This window comes from Bubalus bubalis, chromosome 3 (genome assembly GCF_019923935.1).
Source record: "Bubalus bubalis isolate 160015118507 breed Murrah chromosome 3, NDDB_SH_1, whole genome shotgun sequence".
In the NCBI taxonomy this organism is placed as follows: Eukaryota; Metazoa; Chordata; class Mammalia; order Artiodactyla; family Bovidae; genus Bubalus; species Bubalus bubalis.
In genome coordinates, this window is record NC_059159.1 from 126,995,223 (window position 1) to 127,014,143 (window position 18,921).

At 37.0% G+C, this 18,921-nt stretch overlaps 1 protein-coding gene across 4 annotated transcripts in view; it reads left to right on the forward strand.

Annotated features, from left to right (window-relative positions):
* The window catches only part of INVS (inversin), a 132,362-nt gene that overhangs the window by 35,473 nt on the left and 77,968 nt on the right, over window positions 1–18,921 (forward strand). Inside the window, exon 1 of one of the 4 annotated variants that reach the window (XM_025281804.3) lies at window positions 8,245–8,344. The exons of the other annotated variants lie outside the window; for them this stretch is intronic. The gene's annotated coding sequence lies outside the window, so the exon portion shown is untranslated. Of the gene's footprint in view, window positions 1–8,244; window positions 8,345–18,921 lie in introns of those variants that run through there. 4 annotated transcript variants of the gene reach the window in all.

Consider the following 18,921-nt stretch of genomic DNA (forward strand, 5'->3'; position numbering starts at 1 on the left):
AGCCATGAAATTAAAAGATGCTTGCTCCTTGGAAGAAAAGCTATGACCAACCTAGACAGCATATTAAAAAGCAGAGACATTACTTTGCCCACAAAGGTCTGCTGGTTTTTCCAGTAGTCATGTATGGATGTGAGAGTTGGATCATAAAGAAGGCTGAGCATCAAAGAATTGATGCTTTTGAACTGTGGTGTTGGAGAAGACTCGAGAGTCCCTTGAACTGCGAGGAGATCGAACCAGTCTATCCTAAAGGAAATCAGTCCTAAATATTCATTGGAAGGACTGATGCTGAAGCTGACTGAAGCTGAAATACTTTGGCCACCAGATGCAAAGAACTGACTCACTGGAAAAGACCCTGATGTTGGGAAAGATTGAAGGCAGGAGAAGAAGGGGACAACAGAGGATAAGATGGTTGGATGGCATCACTGACTCGATGGACATGTGTTTGAGCAAGTTCCGGGAGTTGGTGATGGACAGGAAGGCCTGGTGTGCTGCAGTCCATGGGGTCACAGTCAGACACAACTGAGCGACTAAACTGTATTGAAACTATAATATTCTTGTGTTAAATCCTAGAAGAGGAATAAGCTGAGGGATATTGTGGAGAAAAGTGAGGGGCATGTAAGCCACCATGGCATGTAAACAAATAGCATCTGTGCTAAGTGGAGAGAGAAAAGAGGTAGGGAGACCACTTCAAGAATATCTTGGAGTGTTCTTGTAGTACTCTCAAGGGGAGAAAGAATATAGCAGTTCAGTTCAGTTGCTCAGTCGTGTCTGACTCTTTGTGACCCCATGAATCGCAGCATGCCAGGCCTCCCTGTCCATCACCAACTCCTGGAGTTCACACAAACTCATGTCCATCGGGTCGGTGACGCCATTCAGCCACCTCATCCTCTGTTGTCCCCTTCTCCTCCTGCTCCCAATCCCTCCCAGCATCAGAGTCTTTTCCAATGAGTCAACTCTTCACATGAGGTGGCCAAAGTACTGGAGTTTCAGCTTCAGAATCAGTCCTTCCAATGAACACCCAGGACTGATCTTTAGAATGGACTGGTTGGATCTCCTTGCAGTCCAAGGGACTCTCAAGAGTCTTCTCCAACACCACAGTTCAAAAGCATCAATTCTTTGGTGCTCAGCTTTCTTCACAGTCCAACTCTCACATCCATACATGACTACTGGAAAAACCATAACCTTGACTAGACGGACCTTTGTTGGCAAAGTAATGTCTCTGCTTTTTAATATGCTATCTAGGTTGGTCATAACTTTCCTTCCAAGGAGTAAGCGTCTTTTAATTTCATGGCTGCAGTCACCATCTGCAGTGATTTTGGAGCCCCCAAAAATAGAGTCTGCCACTGTTTCCACTGTTTCCCCATCTATTTGCCATGAAGTGATGGGACCAGATGCCATGATCTTCGTTTTCTGAATGTTGAGCTTTAAGCCAACTTTTTCACTCTCCTCTTTCACTTTCATCAAGAGGCTTTTTAGTTCCTCTTCACTTCTGCCATGAGGGTGGTGTCATCTGCATATCTGAGGTTATTGATATTTCTCCCAGCAATCTTGACTCCAGCTTGTGCTTCTTCCAGCCCAGCGTTTCTCATGATGTACTCTTCATATAAGTTAAATAAGCAGGGTGACAATATACAGCCTTGATGTACTCCTTTTCCTATTTGGAACCAGTCTATTGTTCCATGTCCAGTTCTAACTGTTGCTTCTTGACCTGCATATAGGTTTCTCAAGAGGCAGATCAGGTGGTCTGGTATTCCCATCTCTTTCAGAATTTTCCACAGTTTATTGTGATCCACATAGTCAAAGGCTTTGGCATAGTCAGTAAAGCAGAAATAGATGTTTTTCTTGGACTCTCTTGCTTTTTGCATGATCCAGCGGATGTTGACAATTTGATCTCTGGTTCCTCTGCCTGTTCTAAAACCAGCTTGAACATCTGGAAGTTCACGGTTCACATATTGGTGAAGCCTGGCTTGGAGAATTTTGAGCATTACTTTACTAGTGTATGAGATGAGTGCAATTATCCAGTAGTTTGAACATTCTTTAGCATTGCCTTTCTTTAGGATTGGAATGAAAATTGACCTTTTCTAGTCCTGTGGCCACTGCTGAGTTTTCCAAATTTGCTGGCATATTGAGTGCAGCACTTTCACAGCGTCATCTTTCAAGATTCCATCACCTCCGCTAGCTTTGTTCATAGTGATGGTTTCTAAGGCCTACTTGACTTCACATTCCAAGATGTCTGGCTCTAGATGAGTGATCACACCATTGTGATTATCTAGGTCGTGAAGATTTTTTTTGTACAGTTCTTCTTTGTATTCTTGCCACCTCTTCTTAATATCTTCTGCTTCTGGTAGGTCATACCATTTCTGTCCTTTATTGAGCCCATCTTTGCATGAAATGTTCCCTTGGTATCTCTAATTTTCTTGAAGAGATCTCTAGTCTTTCCTGTTTTGCTTTCCTCTATTTCTTTGCATTGATCGCTGAGGAAGGCTTTCTTATCTCTTCTTGCTATTCTTTGGAACTCTGCATTGAGATGCTTATATCTTTCCTTTTCTCCTTTGCTTTTCACTTCTCTTCTTTTCACAGCTATTTGTAAGGCCTACCCAGACAGCCATTTTGCTTTTTTGCCTTTCTTTTCCATGGGGATGGTCTTGATCCCCATGGAAAAGAATATATAGTCTAATGTATATAGATCATTGACTGTGAGGTATAAAATATGGAGTGATGATATTGGGCAAGTAAAATGGAGTCAAACCCTTATGGATCCTATATGGAGAACTGTGAAAGGACTTGAAATTTTATTGAAGGGTTATATTTAAAACTCAAACGTTGATTAATTCGGCTGAAGGAAATGGATTTGCAGCTAACTCACCAATGCCTTTCTGATCACCAAATTCAAATACCTTTCCTAAGTCCTCATCTTCTTTGACTTCGTTGGTACATTTGACCTTTTTTATAACCCTCTCCATGGATTTCTTTCTTTTCCCTGAGTTGTATTACCTGTTACAGTGGCAAAAGTACTGCACTAGACTCAGAAGTCAGAAGACCTAGATTCATGACTTAGATTCTACTCCCTTATAACTAAGTGATTTGGGGCAAGTTTTAAGCATAAATGCTCTGGGCTTCTGTTTCATATTCTTTAAATTTGTGATAATACTAATCTCAAATGGTTCTAATGCTTAAATCATGAATTTGAAAGGACCCTTTGTTTCTGCTAAGGGATATATAGTCTGAAGAGCCCTGACTTAAATCTCAAAGTGATAAGCCTGTTGAGTTAGGAAAAGCATGTACTCAAGCACATTAAATGAGTCACTTCAAAGCTAAAATTAAGAAACAACCACCAAGATAATCAGGTAACAGTTCTGAGAATCTTTTATTAGATCTTCCCTTATGAACCTTTGCACTTTTTATCCTGTATTGTGATTATTTATGAACAAATCAAGTGTTCTGGAGTGCTATCAAAGTTATCTTTGTATGCCCTTGCAATCATTTCACTAAATAAATGTTAAATATTTGTGTATTGGGAGGAACAAAACAAGGAATTTTTGTGCTAGTATTGTAAGAATTCGTTCTGTATTCAGTTTCATATTCAAATCCTTGAATCTATTTGTTCTTTCATTTTCAGTTTTGCAGACATGTTTAAAATAGCATTTACTCTGTAAAACCTTTTATTACCCAAACTTTAGGATTTGTTAACAAAATATAGCATACCCCCTTTGGCAGCACATATATGAAACAAAATGTAGCATTTGACTTACAGTGAGAGAGGAAAGGACAGAGCCGTGATACACACCTCACCTGCTTGGTCAAGGAAAAATAAGAGAAGTCGTGTTACCCAGTTTGTTGTAAGGGTTCAGCAGGAGGGGATGTTGCATCATGTAGAGATTATAATTGATCTTTACTCAAGGATAGCTATTGTCAGCACAAGATCCAAAATAGAATAGTTAAGTGGTACTTATGTGAACGGTCAAGACTGCCTAAATGTGTCTTCCATCATCAGGTTGGTACAGTGTCTGTCAACCATCTAGAGAGCTTTTTAAACCTAAGAACGCCTTTGCCATTTGCAGCAACATGGATGGACCTAGAGATTATCATACTAAGCAAAGTAAGTCAGAAGAAGAAAGACAAATACCATATGATATCATTTATATTGGAATCTAAAATATGACACAAATTAGCATATCTCCAAAACAGAAACAGACTTACAGAGATAAAGAACAGACTTATGGTTGCCAGGTGGGAGGAAGGGTGGGAGATTAGCACATGGATGCATAAACAACAAAATCCCACTGGATAGCACAGGAAACTAATGTATTCAATATCTGGTGATAAACCATAATGGAGAAGAATATGAAAAGGAATATATATGTATATCTAACTGAATCACTTTACTGTATGTCAGAAATTAACACTTTACTGTACAGCAGAAATTAACATTATAAATTATACTTAAATAAAAATATTTTTTTAAAAAAGAAATGAGAAATAACAACACCTTCTGTTAATGATGGTGTAGCTCATTTTGGATCATCCTTTCCACAAAATTCATTTTAGTGCTCTGCACAAAATTTAAAAACAACTACCTAGAGGAAGTGAAGAGTGAACAGGAGCAGGCTGAAGTTGGAGAGGAATAAACTCTTGGAATAAGAAAAGACAAGGAGGCTTTGAATGGGTTTCCACTTTTATCACTGGGCCTAGTCAGTTCTTCAAGGAAGAGGAAAATTGAATAGAAGTCTGCACTGCAGCTACTTGTGAGGAATCAGAGGACAGCATTTAGGATGATGGCTCCAAATCAAGAAGGGTATACAGTAAAGCGCCTGTTGCTCAGTCGTGTCCGACTCTTTGTGACTCCACAGACCATAGCCCAACCAGGCTTCTCCATCCATGGAATTCTCCAGGCAAGAATATTGGAGTGGGTTGCAATTTCCTTCTCCAATTAAAGAATAAAGGTACCCACAGAAGTGGGGCTCTGAATTCTGCATATAAGCTGCCAAAATCTTCAGCTGACCTGTTATCAAAACATATATGGGGAAAACTTCAGGCACTCAAGTTAAGGCTAAAATAACTCATCAGAGATTTTTAATTGCTACCTGCCTATGTAAGAGAAATAGTTTAGAGTTTGAATTCAGACAAGTTGACTGCCTGCTTAAAAAGAAATCAGTACAGGTGTACCTTGAAGATATTGCAGGTTCAAAGACCACTGAAATAAAGTGAATATCATAATAAAGCAAATCATGTGTATATTTTAGTTTACCAGTGCATATAAAAATTATGTTTACACTATACTATAATCTGTTAAGTGTTGAATAGCATTGTATCTTAAAAAGAATTATATACCTTAATTAAAAAAGACTATTGCTGAAAGATTCTCTCTTCTGACAACACAGAATTGCCACAAACCTTTTCTTTTTTAAAACACACAATATCTGATAAGCACAAAAAAGTGAAATGCAATAAAATGTTATGTCTATAATCTTTCACTAGTGGTAAAGAACCTGCCTGCCAGGGTAGGAGATGTAAGAGATGTGGGTTTGATCCCCTGGAGGAGAGTATGGCAACCCACTCTAGTATTCTTGCCTGGAGAATCCCGTGGATAGAGGAGCCTGGTGGGCTGTAGTCCATTGGGTCACAAAGAGTCTGTCATGACTGAAACGACTTAGCATGCACACACAGAATCCAGAGTCTCATTTACAGTGTGTAAAATGTTATCTAAAAGTATTAGACATGTGGACAAATGGGAAACTGTGATCCATACTCAAGAGAAAAGGAAATCTTTGAGAGCAACCAAAGATGATCCAGATGTTGTAATTAGCAGATGAGGATTTTAAAGCAGCTACTTTAACTCTGTTTACAAAAAGTATACTCATAATTAATAAGCACAGATAGTAGAAGCTGTAAAAAAGAACTAAATGGAAATTCTAGAACTGAAAAATATATAAATAAAAATTTTATTGGAAGAAATTATTGGTAGGTCAGAGATGACAAAGAGTCAGTGGGCTTGAAGATAGATCAATATAAATTTTACAACCTAAAATAAGGAATATATTAAGGAAAAAATTGTGTCTCACTGATTTGTGGGGCAATATTAAAAGATCTAACATCCTTGTAATGAGATTACAAGTATAATTACAAGAGGTGAGAGGAGAGGAAATGGGGCAGAAAAATAAAATTTTCTCAGTGATGACCAAAACTTGCCCAAACTTGGTGAAAGACATAAATTTAAAGATTCAAGAGGTATGTTGAACCCCAAAAGATAAAATACACAGAAAACCTTACTTAGAAATACTATAGTCAAACTACTAAAAACAAGAGAAAGAGAAAATCCTGAAAGCATCCAGAGAAAAAGACACAACCCAATAGAGTAAACCATGAATACGAATGACAGCATACGTCTCAGAAACGATAGACAGAAGAGGACATTAGAATGAGAGCTTTAAGATGCTTGGGGGACAAAACTATCAACCTACAATTCTCTATGTAGTGGAACTGTCTTAACATATTGAAAATAAGGACAAACAAAAGCTAAAAATGTATCTTAAACAAACCCACATTATAAGAAATACTGCTGCTACTGCTGCTAAGTCACTTGAGTTGTGTCCGACTCTGTGTGACCCCATAGATTGGCAGCCCACCAGGCTCCCCCGTCCCTGGGATTCTCCAGGCAAGAACACTGGAGTGGGTTTCCATTTCCTTCTCTAATGCATGAAAGTGAAAAGTGAAAGTGAAGTCGCTCAGTCGTGTCTGACCCTCAGCAACACCATGGACTGCAGCCTTCCAGGCTCCTCCATCCATGGGATTTTCCAGGTAAGAGTACTGGAATGGGGTGCCATTGTCTTCTCTGATAAGAAATGCTAGAGGAAGTTTTCTGAGCTGAAAGGAAATGGTATCAGATAGGAACTTACAGTGTTCTTGCTGCACCATCTACTGTTAAAGCCAAATTGTATGGCAGCTGGCAAAGGAGAAATGGTTATAAAGTCTAGCGCCAGTATCACTGTGTTTGTTCAGTCACTCAGTTGTGTCTGACTCTGCGACCCCATGGACTGCAGCACACCAGACTTCCCTCTCCTTTACCATCTCCCGGAGTTTGCTCAAACTCATGTCTGTTGAGTTAGTGATGCCATCCAACCATCTCATCCTCTGTTGTCCCCTTCTCCTCCTGCCTCAGTCTTTCCCAATATCAGAGTCTTTTCTAATGAATCAGCTCTTTGCATCAGGTGGCCAAAGTATTAGAGCTTCAGCATCAGTCCCAGTCCTTCCAATGAATATTCAGGATTGATTTCTTTTAGGATTGACTGGTTTAACAAGATAAAGAAGAGTTTACTTGGAGTTATAAGGCAAATAATTGGTAACTGCTACAATGATTAAGGAAATTTATTTTGATTCTAGTTTGCTGAGAATGTGTACCAAGAGTGGGTGTTAAATATTGTCAGATGTCTTTCTCTCATCTTTTTGTTCAATATGACCATTTTTTTTCTGTTGGTACTGTTGTTATTTAGATGCTAAATAGTGTCCAACTCTTTTGCAACCCTAGAGTAGCCCACCAGGCTCCTCTGTCCAAGAGATTTTTCCAGACAAGAATATGGGAGTGGGTTGCCTTCTCCTCCAGGGGATCTTCCTGATCCAGGGATCAAACCTACCTCTCCTGCATTGGCCTTTACCCCTGAGGCACCAGGGAAACCCATTTTTTTTTTCCTGTTACACTGTTATAATAGCTGCTCTAGACTGCTTGTGTGTGAATTCCAACATCTGAGTCTTCTTGTTCAGTTCAGTTTAATCACTCAGTCATGTCCAACTCTTTGCGACCCCATGGACTGCAGCACGCCAGGCTTTCCTGTCCATCATCAAATCCTGGAACTTGCTCAGACTCATGTCCATTGAATCGGTGATGCCATCCAACCATCTCATCTTCTGTTGTCCCGTTCTCCTCCTGCCTTCAATCATTCCCAGCATCAGGGTAATTTCCAATGAGTTAGTTCTTCACATCATGTGGCCAAAGAGTCATCTTGAGGTCTGTATTAATTGTTTTTTTGTATTTTGTCCCAAAATTTTTTGTTTCTTTGCATGTGTAGTAATTTTTTATTATGTCCTCACAATTTTAGGTGGTGTGTTATAGGGACTCCTCATTCTGTTGTCTTTCTCTAGAGAGTGTTGATTTTTTTGTTGTTGTTTTATCAGGTAGTTAAAACTGGTTAATCACACTGAACTTAAATGTTTTACTTTTTTCCCATAGTCTTTTGTTGAATCTTTCAGACCTGATCCATAGCCCTGGTACATAACCTATGCTTTTAAGGCATGGCTCTTCGGAGATTTCAGTGGAAACCCCGAGAAGTATATCAAGCCCTCTAACTAGGTGAGACTCAAAACTCCAAATTCTGTCTCCTCTGTGCTGGGTAGTAGCTGAAATCTCTGATCAACTTTTTCAACCTTCAGTTTACTAGTTTCTGCAGACTTCTTGGAGTTTCTCCATGCATTTGCAGTTCAGGGACCAGCCAAGGATTTTAGATGAATCTATGTGCATATCTGAGGTCTCCCCACTTTGGCTCTTTTTTCCATTCCTGTTATTCCATCATTCTAATCCTATCCATCGTAATTTAATGTCTGAAGAACTAAAGTAGCCTGTCAGCATTCTGGATTCAATTCTTCCTTCTCAAACCATTCTCCATGCTGCAGCCAGTTTTGTTCATTCATTAACTCATTTGTCAAATAATGGATGAGCACACACTCAAAAGACAATACAGTCAAGCTATTGCAGCTATTAGGTTGGCTTGTCACATAGATTCAGCAGATGAAGAGACCATAAGATCACATTTATTTAGATAGTTTATTATTTATGATACAGCAGGCATCATTGATTCTTCTTGTCCTCAAGTACTACAGTGATGCAGAAGCAAGTCCAGGTAGATGCTGCACAGAGAGTGGGACTGTGTCACATTTGAGAAAACTTGAGCCTAGAAATCTTACATCAGGAATGTGAGCACACCTGCCCAAACTTTTCCCTCAAACAAGACATTATCTTTGTTGTCCTTGGGCAACAAGCAGATTCATCCTCCTGCCTGAAGGGAGATACTATCTCTAGATTCCAAGGCCACTTACTGTGCAGACATCCTTGAAAAAACAGTCTAAGTAACCAGACAGGTAGAAAGACTATGAAGAGTCACCTCCAAAGAAGTCCAGAAGCAAACCAAACTTACCTTAGGTTGAATTTTCAGAGTGATTTCACAGATAATAGAAATGTGTCCATCTGTTCCCTTAAGTCCGTCTTCCTTCTTTTCATCTGCAAAGGAAAAAGGAATCTCAATGAGGTGATAGGCTTAAATTTCCACAATATATTTTAAATCTTTTATCCCACCACAAAATATAAGGCTGAAAATTTTAATTACCTTGAAAGTCTTAGACTTATATTCTTTTACACTAAATTGGAAAGGTGTCTGCAAAGGCAGAATTTGTTTATATCAGCAATTTATTAATCCTTTGAACAGTTATACAAAGGAATTGGGTTAGATTTTATTGAAGAAGAAAGAACATATGTTATGATTCTACCTGCAAGAGCCCTATACCCAAGATAAGGAGAATGGGCCTATACTTGAAGAGGGTATTTTTCTTATAAGACAGTATCAGCATACTGAGTGTACCGTCTAAAGAACCCGGGCCGTAAGGGTTTCTCGGGTGGTAAGAACTATCAAGGGAAGCTTGTATGGCCCATTCCAGTTTCCAGTGTTCTTCCTGCTAGGTATTGAGAGGCAGTTATTAGAGCAGTCCGCCCCACCCCCCACCGCTGCCACTTCCTGATGTAGGTGCAGACTTGGATTGAACTTAATACTGTCGTCACAATGGCAGCTTTACATTGTTAGAGGAATCATTCCTTGAACCCTAGAGTCCTTCTGATTATTTAGTATATAAATCACTGTATGAAAAATTCTTCCTGTCTAAAATAACTAAAATAGCTGTTTCCTATACTGGATAAACCTAATTTATGGAAGGCCTGAAATTTCAGGTGGGCCTAGTGAAATGGGCAAACTTAGACAAAGATCAGAAATGGGGGATAGAATTTCAGATAGAAGGAATTGAGTGAGCCAAGACTGAACAGCAGAAATGGCCTTAGCATTTTTTTAAAAAGAAACACTAAGGAAGTTAATTATAGAAGAGAATGAGAGATGGACTCGTTTCCTGTAAGTTTCTTTCTTATTTAATCCTAATTCTTTTTGTATTTCACTTCCTTCCTTTTTTCTGGTTTCCCCATCCTTTTCTTCCCTGTTTTACTTGTCTATAGCATAAACCTTTCAATTTCATACAGTAGCGTCTATAGGCATTCCTTACTTATTTTGGGTGGCCTCCAGAATTAAAGTTGCCATACGTCCAAAGCTTGTCCTTTCCATTGAATATTCTACTCTTAGGTCAGCAGAGTCATTCTTGAACTTGGCTGTATAACTGAGCAAACTCATTCATAAATTTAGTCTCCTTGGACTAACTAGATTTATTGTGGGCTACCAAAAATCCCTTTCAGATGTGCATGACTGCACTTGGAAGCTCTGAGCTTTACAGCCCTCTTTACTTCCATCTCTTCTAACCAGAGCAATATCTCTTATCCACTGGCAGAAGAGAGGTAAGGATGTGATTGGGAGTTTGAGCATGAAAGTAATGTGATGGGCTTGGAGAGCGTGAATGCAAGGTGTGTTGGAGGTAATAAGATAGGTACTTCACCACAGCTGTACGCAAATTCTGTCTCGTAAGGTATTAATACAAAACATAAAGCCCAATATATACTTAATGTTTAGCATCTTCTGCATTTGCTGAGGCATTGTGAAGAACATATTGGTTACTCTGATAAATTAGGGTGAAAGGAGATTTGATTGGAAACAATCTCTGCTTCAAGTGTTTTGTGGCTTGGGTGATTTTTATTTCTTGCTGCTTTTGCTGTCATTTATTCCCAATATTTTACATTATCCAGTAGCTTGATTTTTATTATTGACAGTTATAGTCTCAAGTGACTTTCTCCTTGGCTTTGTGAGAGTTTTTCCCCTCAAGCCTATTTCCCAGGTTTATTCTATCCAAGAAAAATGAGGGTAGTTAATAACCCGCTCTATGTTTATTATTTAAAAAAAAAAAACAATAAAAATTATAAAAGCTTAAAAAGGACCTTGAAAATCATTATGTACAGCATTTCCCAAAGCTCCTTCCTTAGGACAGGTAGTCTCATGAAATGTGTGAAAAATGGATCCCGTCATCAGAAAAGTTTGGGAAATACTGAATGTTATTTCTTGGAAATTTGCAATACACACTAGCATCTTAAAGGTTCTGAAAAATGATACAGTAAAGAAACCTGTGTTTTTTTTTTGAATCCAGGATTTTTCAAAATCATTTTATCTCGACACTTTTTAAGGCGTAAACTGATAGCATCTTAACTGAAAGTGAAAGTCACTCAGTCGGTTACTGACTCTTTGTGACCCCATGGACTATACAGTTCATGGAATTTTGTAGGCCAGAATCCTGTAGTGGGTAGCCTTTTCCTTCTCCAGGGGATCTTCCCAACCCAGGGGATCAAACCTGGGTCTCCCGCATTGCAGGCAGATTCTTTACCAGCTGAGCCACAAGGGAAACCCAAGAATACTGGAGTGGGTAGCCTGTCCCTTCTCTAGCAGATCTTCTAACCAGGAATTGAACCTTGGTCTCCTGCATTGCAGGCAGATTCTTTACCAACTGAGCTATCAGGGAAGCAGCTTAAGGAATTGGTCAAAGACTTGGTAAATACTAGTTTATAACTTAATTGAATATCTTTATTTCACAGCTGAAGAAACGTGGGCCCTGAAAATTGTCTTACTCATCACATCTAAAAACAATGCCTTAGATCTACAAGTAAATGATAGATAATGATATGCTCCTATTTAGGAAACTAGCTGTAGCCACGATCAAAACCCAGACTAGTTGGAGCCATGATCAAACCCCAGATATTCTAACTTGTATCTCATACCATTTAATACTGATAGTGCATTGAAACTTATGTGTGCTACTGTTTAAGCTGAAGATAAATTTAAAAAATGTTATTATTGCTGTAAAATGTTTCATGCTAGCTAAAAAGGCAAACTAAAAAGTGAATATTTTGCTGATGTTTTAAATAGTTTTAGACTATTGCTGTCTGTCTCTAGTCTATAACAATGTCAAATGTTGGTCTCTTGAAATTGGTTAGAGTGCTCTGGGTTTTGAAGAAACAGTTCAAGTCTGTTTAAAGCCATCTGAAAGGGGAATTTTCTAAAGCTTTTTCTATTCCCATGATTCTCACAAAATTCTCCAATTCTTTCTAGTATAGGAAATAATGGATCTTCCCTTAAAGAAGTGCTAATCCCAGAGTGATCATGTAAGACAGATTTTCCCACCTCTGATCAGGTTTTTTTTTTTTTTTTTTTTTTTTGCTATATATATATATATATATATATATATATATATGGTGTTTTATCCTCAAGGTGTTTCTTTTTTCATGAAAATAGTGTACTGTATATGAGAAACACTCTTGGAATTTTTATTTTTCAGGACTCTATTTTGGTATGACATTTTTTTGATCATTACCATACTTAGCTAAGTCAGATTTCACTATCATCAAAGAATATATCTTAGAATTAAAATCTCAAATTGCGCTTGACCTTCCTGATTTGCAGTCAGTTTAAATTAGATAGTATCTCCCATCATCTTAAAACAGGTGACCTCTTAGTGAACACTACCATTTGTAGAGAAAGCAACTATAACAATAGGAAAAAGATGTGAGGTGAAGAAAAAGCCTGTATCATTTGTTTTAGCATCAAAAAAAATGTATGAATAGTTTTTAATGCTGGAGATAAACAGGTATCATAAATGGTGTATGGGGGTTCACATTAGTGTATCAGAAGTTTTTATGGGCACTCTTGCTGATTACTTGATGCAACCCTGTATATTGTGCTGTGTTTTCTCAACTGCCTTTGTAAACACTGTGGCCTTAATAGATCATTTTGAAAGAAGCTACCATCCCACTGCATCTGTTGGTAGCCTTCTTTCAGGTTTCTGACATATCCTTAATCTGATGCTCAGCCTTGTCATTTGGATCAATAGTAAACCAGATAAGATGTCTTCTGCTTGCAAGACTATGGCTATAAAAGGTATCTGAAAAATAAATTCACTTTTTATGTCCATGCCACAAACCTTGGGGGTACTAATTTGTCATTTGTCTCTCCATCTATCTGTAAACAGTCTGTTAAATTGGTTATTGATGAGAATAAGGTGAATTATACTTGAAACAAGAGTAATATAGAAATAAACTTCATAGTAAATTTCTTAGATTCCTTCAAAAAGATGACATCTTTTTAAGAGGTGGCATAACTTTAATCTCTATTTTAGAATGAGCAATTTGTTTTCTATATTGTTTTCTATTCTACATCATCAATAATAATAATAAATTATAATAATGTTATACTTTATAAAGCACTTTTATATACATGATCTTATCTCCATAACCTCATAATGTATTACCAATTTTATAATTTGTAATGCATTTGTCAGTCATTCAGATATTTTTATCTAGTACCTATTAATACTATATATATATATTATATATATATTATATGGCACCATGCTAAGCACTGCACATTCTGTATATAAAAAAATTTTTGGTGATAATAGAAGAAATTAAAATTGTGACATTTTAGTATTAGAAGGAATCCCCCAAATCATCTCCAAACTTATTGTTTTACAGGAAGCTAACTTGCAGCTGGTTTGTGAATCACAGTCAACCAGCTATCCAGTAGCATTGTTTTTTTTTTTTTTTCTGTTATATAAAGTGATAATCTTTCTAAAGTCAACCCATAGTTTAAATTTTTGAATCTGTGTTTCTTCATCTATGAACTGACAATGATTCCGGCCTTCATAAAAGGGATATTATGAATATTAATAAAGGTATGATTATGGAACATTTCAAAATTTAAATGCCCATCTGAGGATAAGAAACATGTCCTATAGGGAAGAGACAGGGAGCAAGAGAATCAAAATGTAAGCCATGGTTCCCTCATGTTTGTGAAGTGCAGGCTGCTCATTGTTTTCTTTATATTTTTCTTCGTTTTTGAAGTTTCTTTAATGAACATCTTACTACTTTTATAATAAAATTAAGTTTTTTCCCCTCTCTTCCCTCTCTAACATTATATTTTGGAATAATTTCAGATTTAGACAAAAGTTGCAAGAATACTGCAAAGAATTCTCATGTACCCTTCACCCACATTCCCCAGATGCGCACATTTAACCACATGCGCTTTATCCTTTACTCTCAGTGTATATGAGTGTGAGACATTGTCTTCTCAACCATCTGGAGTAGGTTGTAGACATGATCCCCCTTTGCTCTCACATCTTTAGTGCATATTTCCTATTAACAAGGACATCCTCTAAATAACCACAGTTCAATTATTAAAACCAAGCAACTAACATAAATACTATTATCAAATCTTATTTAGATTTTTCCAGTGATCCAAATAATATCATCTATCTAAGAGAAAATCCAGGATTAGGCATTTCATTTGATTATTATATCTTTTTAATTTTCATTAATCTGAAACAGTTCCTTAATCTTCTTTGTGAGTGTGTATGTGTGACCACATATGACATCACATTCTAAGTGTACAGACCAATTATATTGTCTTTCATTTTGAATTTGTCTGATGTTTCCTCATAATCTAGATTATACATTTTTGGTAAAAATGTCGCAGGAATGATGTGTGGTATTCTTCTTAGTGCACCATAGCAGAAACGCATGATGTCATTTGTCCCATTACCGGTGATGACTTTGATCATTTGGATAAAGTGACATCTGCCAGGTTGCTTCAGTGTAACCTTACTTGCTTTCTTTTTGTGATTAATATGTGTTTTGTGGAGAGCTCATTTGAAACTATGTAAATATGTTATTACTCCTCAAACTTTCACCCACAGGTATTAGCCTCCTCTGGCCACTCCACCTGAGTCAGTTATTATTATGATAGTGCCAATAATAGAAGTTTTTTTTTCATAGGTAAGAAGTAGATTTATTTAGAGAGAAACACACTCTTCAGACAGAGAGTAGGCCCTAAAATGTTATTTTTAATCAGTTACTGCTTGTTCCAGATATGAAATTAGGTGTATGGTCTGATGGAAACTATAAAAATTACCTCTCACGTTAAACAAAAAAGCTAATAATAAGTGGAAGAGATTGTACCAAGAGGCTAAAAAAAAGCTTATATTAGACATAGGGTAATGGAATTGTAGGTGATCTTTTTTCTTATTTTCCAAATTTTTAATAATTTTCCAAAGTTTTTAATACATATGAAATATATAATTCATAATTTTTGAATTGCTTTCTAAAATGTGTATTTGTTTATATCTAATTGGTTCACAAAGAGCTTGAGGGCAATACTAAATGTTGATTTAAGAATTGTGATGTGCTTGAATTTAGAAGGACTGTTAAACTATAATTAAAACATAGCTGTGGCAAAAAGGACACTTAGCCTGGGATAAGTTATCAAATGGAACAATGAAAATAATCTTTCATCTGCTGCTGTTTCTTTCCCATTCTAACTGCTAAACTGCAGCATTATTTTTTTTACCAACTCAGTTGTCTCTTTCTTAGTTTCAAGAGAAAAGGTCCCAGAACAGTGGAAGAAAGGTGAGGAGCAGTACAGAGTTCAGGGGTTGATCTGTTATGATATTTTGAAGATGACTTAGATTTGAGACTAGAAGGCACGTGTTTGAATTCAGGTATCACCATTCATTGTTGGGGACCTTGGCTACTATTTTGAAGATGGGTCATAGTTATGAAGTCAGATAACTACTTAGTGCTCAGCATTTAATGAAACCCTTTAATGAGTAGCCTGAATGAGGTTCATTAAAGATTTCTGAGTGTAATTGAATTTATTTACATATTTATCTATCATTTGTCTTTCCCACTATCTAAGAAATCTATCCATAGTGTGGAACTGAAGTAGAGAAGGCAACAAATGGATTCAATCAGTTGTTTGAAACAGTTTCCCCAAAGGAACATATCTTAGTCAAATAGATGAATTAATTTTTTTTTTTAAACTGCATGTTAGGATCAATAGAAGGTACGTTGTTGAAAAACTAAAGATGGTGCCTACTACAAGACTTGGGGTGCTTCAAAGGAACCCAATGTTAAGCAAGATTTATTTGGATTTAGCTTCTGAATTTAGTACTAAAACATGATTTTTTAAAATATAAATTTATTTTAATTGGAGGCTAATTACTTTACAATATTGTAGTGGTTTTGCCATACATTGACATGAATCCGCCACAGGTGTACATGTGTTCCCCATTCTGACCCCCCTCCCATCCTATCCCTCTGGGTCATCCCAGTGCATCAGCCCTGAGCACCCTGTCTCATGCATCGAACCTGGACTGGTGATTCGTTTCACATATGATAATGTACATAAAACATGATTTTTTTAAAGGTAAGTGCTTTCATTGCAACTCAGAAGACTGCTCAGGGTCAGTGAGGAGAACAGACCAGGCAGATTATAATGTTCATCAAACAATGAGAACACTAGGTGTAAATTCTTTCCTCCTCTGAAGGTTGTCATCCAACCTTCCTGGTGTATTTTTGTATTTTTTATGCACTTGCTCCTCCTTGCTTGTACTACATTGTAATGTATAATGATCGTGCATATGTATTTTAAGTATTTTTAAAGCTTCCAAAACCCTTAGCAGAGTGTCTGATTCAGAGTCATTACATGGTAAGGAACTGTTGAGTATCGAATGAATTGTTGAATTAGCAAGTCCCACTCTTGATACCATTTTCAAATTACCTGTAGAGCATTTAGGAAATACTAATCCCAGAGTCTCAAATTCTGACTTCATTGACCTAGAATGAGATGCATTCTTTTTTGGTGGTTGTGAGTGCTTTTTTAAGTTCTTCATGGTTGAGAACTCTGATAATTAGGTTATTTGTTTAAACAATGGTTCTCAAAGTGTGAACTCCTGGACCTAGCAGCACTGATATCTCCCATAAACTTGTTGGAAATGTAAATTCTTACACCCCACACCAGAGATAGTGAATGAAAAACTCTGAGGGAAGTCCCCAAGCAGTTTGTTTTCCAGCCCTTCAGAGATCCTGATGCATGCTAGAGTTTGAGAACTACTGATTTAAGATGAAATCAATGTTTTCCTATAAATAAAATGTCAACTATTAGAAACAAAATACATTTTATAATCAGCCCAAAAGGTTGTGCCAACTTAAAGCACCACTCTAAATAAATGAGGGTAGCTCACAAGCACGAGGGAATTGTACGTGTGGAAATAAGCATCACAGCATTTTACAATTTTTTAATATTTATTTTTTGTATGAAATGCTCTCTACTGAAGGGACTAACTTTCATACTAATCTTAAAAAATTGTCCCTATCAGGCAGAAAATTCACATGAAAAATCCAGCATTGTGTAAGGAAGCTCAGAGTCAAGGATACCTTTCTGTAGTTTCTTTTCTTAGAGAAGAGTCTGTCGACTTTTTTCTTAACAGTAACATTTTCTTTTTCTGTTGTGCTGTTTGACTGTGTGCCACTTGATAATTCTGTCTATTCCTGTGGAAACCAAGTTAGTGGATGGAGCCAAGGCTTGGAGGAGGCATTGAAGAGAAGTATTAGTAGAATTCAGCCACAGAGCAACTAAAGATGTTGCCTTTCCTTCAGTCAAATCCTTCTTGAGAGCCAGAATCTGTTTTAAGCCCAAGAGATGTTCTTGGCTGATGTATTGTCTAGCTGCTCTGCCAGACGGATGAACATCTTAAACTTGAAAAGCAACAAATAGAGCTCCCATTCTGCCTTTGAAGTGCCATTCTTAGCCTTTGCTTAGAGAATTGTCAAATAGCTTTTAAAAAAAAAAAAAATAATAAGATATGCTTAAGTTGACATGTTAGTGATGTGGTTACCATCATAGGTGTTGAGTAATTAGAGATTTTACCTGTAAAACACAGTATTTAGGCTTGAAATCAGAAATTTAATGAAAGAAGGAGAATGTCTCTGACTGGAAAAAGCAACACGGATTTCATTTCATTGCTATAGCTCAGTAATCCATGTAATCGTTTCTATAGCTCAGTCATTCAAAAATTTGGTTTTTAAAATTGTTTCCTGTAAGGATTCACATTAAATTAAAAAAAAATAATAAAAAGCATGAAACCAAAGTACAGTGAGACACCTAATTGGAGCCAAAAAATTATCCAAGCAGGCACTAATAATAAGGAAAGGCCCATCTTTTTTCCAATTCACTTACACTCTGTATTTGATATGGTAGCAGTATCTTGTGGTCTAGGAAAAAGAACAGTATGGATCGCATTATACTAAGCTAAACTATTTATGTGGTTATTTAAATTATGTTTACATTTCAGTTAGGATGTATGGATTCATTTTTCCAGTTTTATGTGCTTTCATTTATGCCGGAATTTATGTCTTTGGATAAAACAGTTGATTTATAACCTTGTCTCTTGAATCCATCTCTTCCAATCTTCAGATCCATATAGATTCTTTTCTTTTTCTGCTTTTCTTTTTTGTTGGACATCTCTGTATAGGTTTCCCTCAGACACCCTAAACTCCACATGTTAAAAAAACAGAACTCAAAATCTTCATCCTGAATCCTATTGTTCCTTCTGTCTTTTCGGTTAATGACGCCACCCTCCATTGGACCCATTCAGGAGTCCTCTTACATTTCACAGCCCGTCCTCTAACTTCCGCTTAGCTGCCAACGTTTCTATTCTGGATCGCTGCTGTAACCCCTTAACCAGTTGCACTGCCAAAGATTTGTTTGCCTCAAATCAGTGCTTCAGACTGCCTCCAGGGCATTTTCTAAAAACATAAATGTACTCACATCATTTCCTTAAACTCTTGATTGGTACCCCATTACCTATATGATAAGTTTTAGACTCTTCATCATGCTATATTAGACT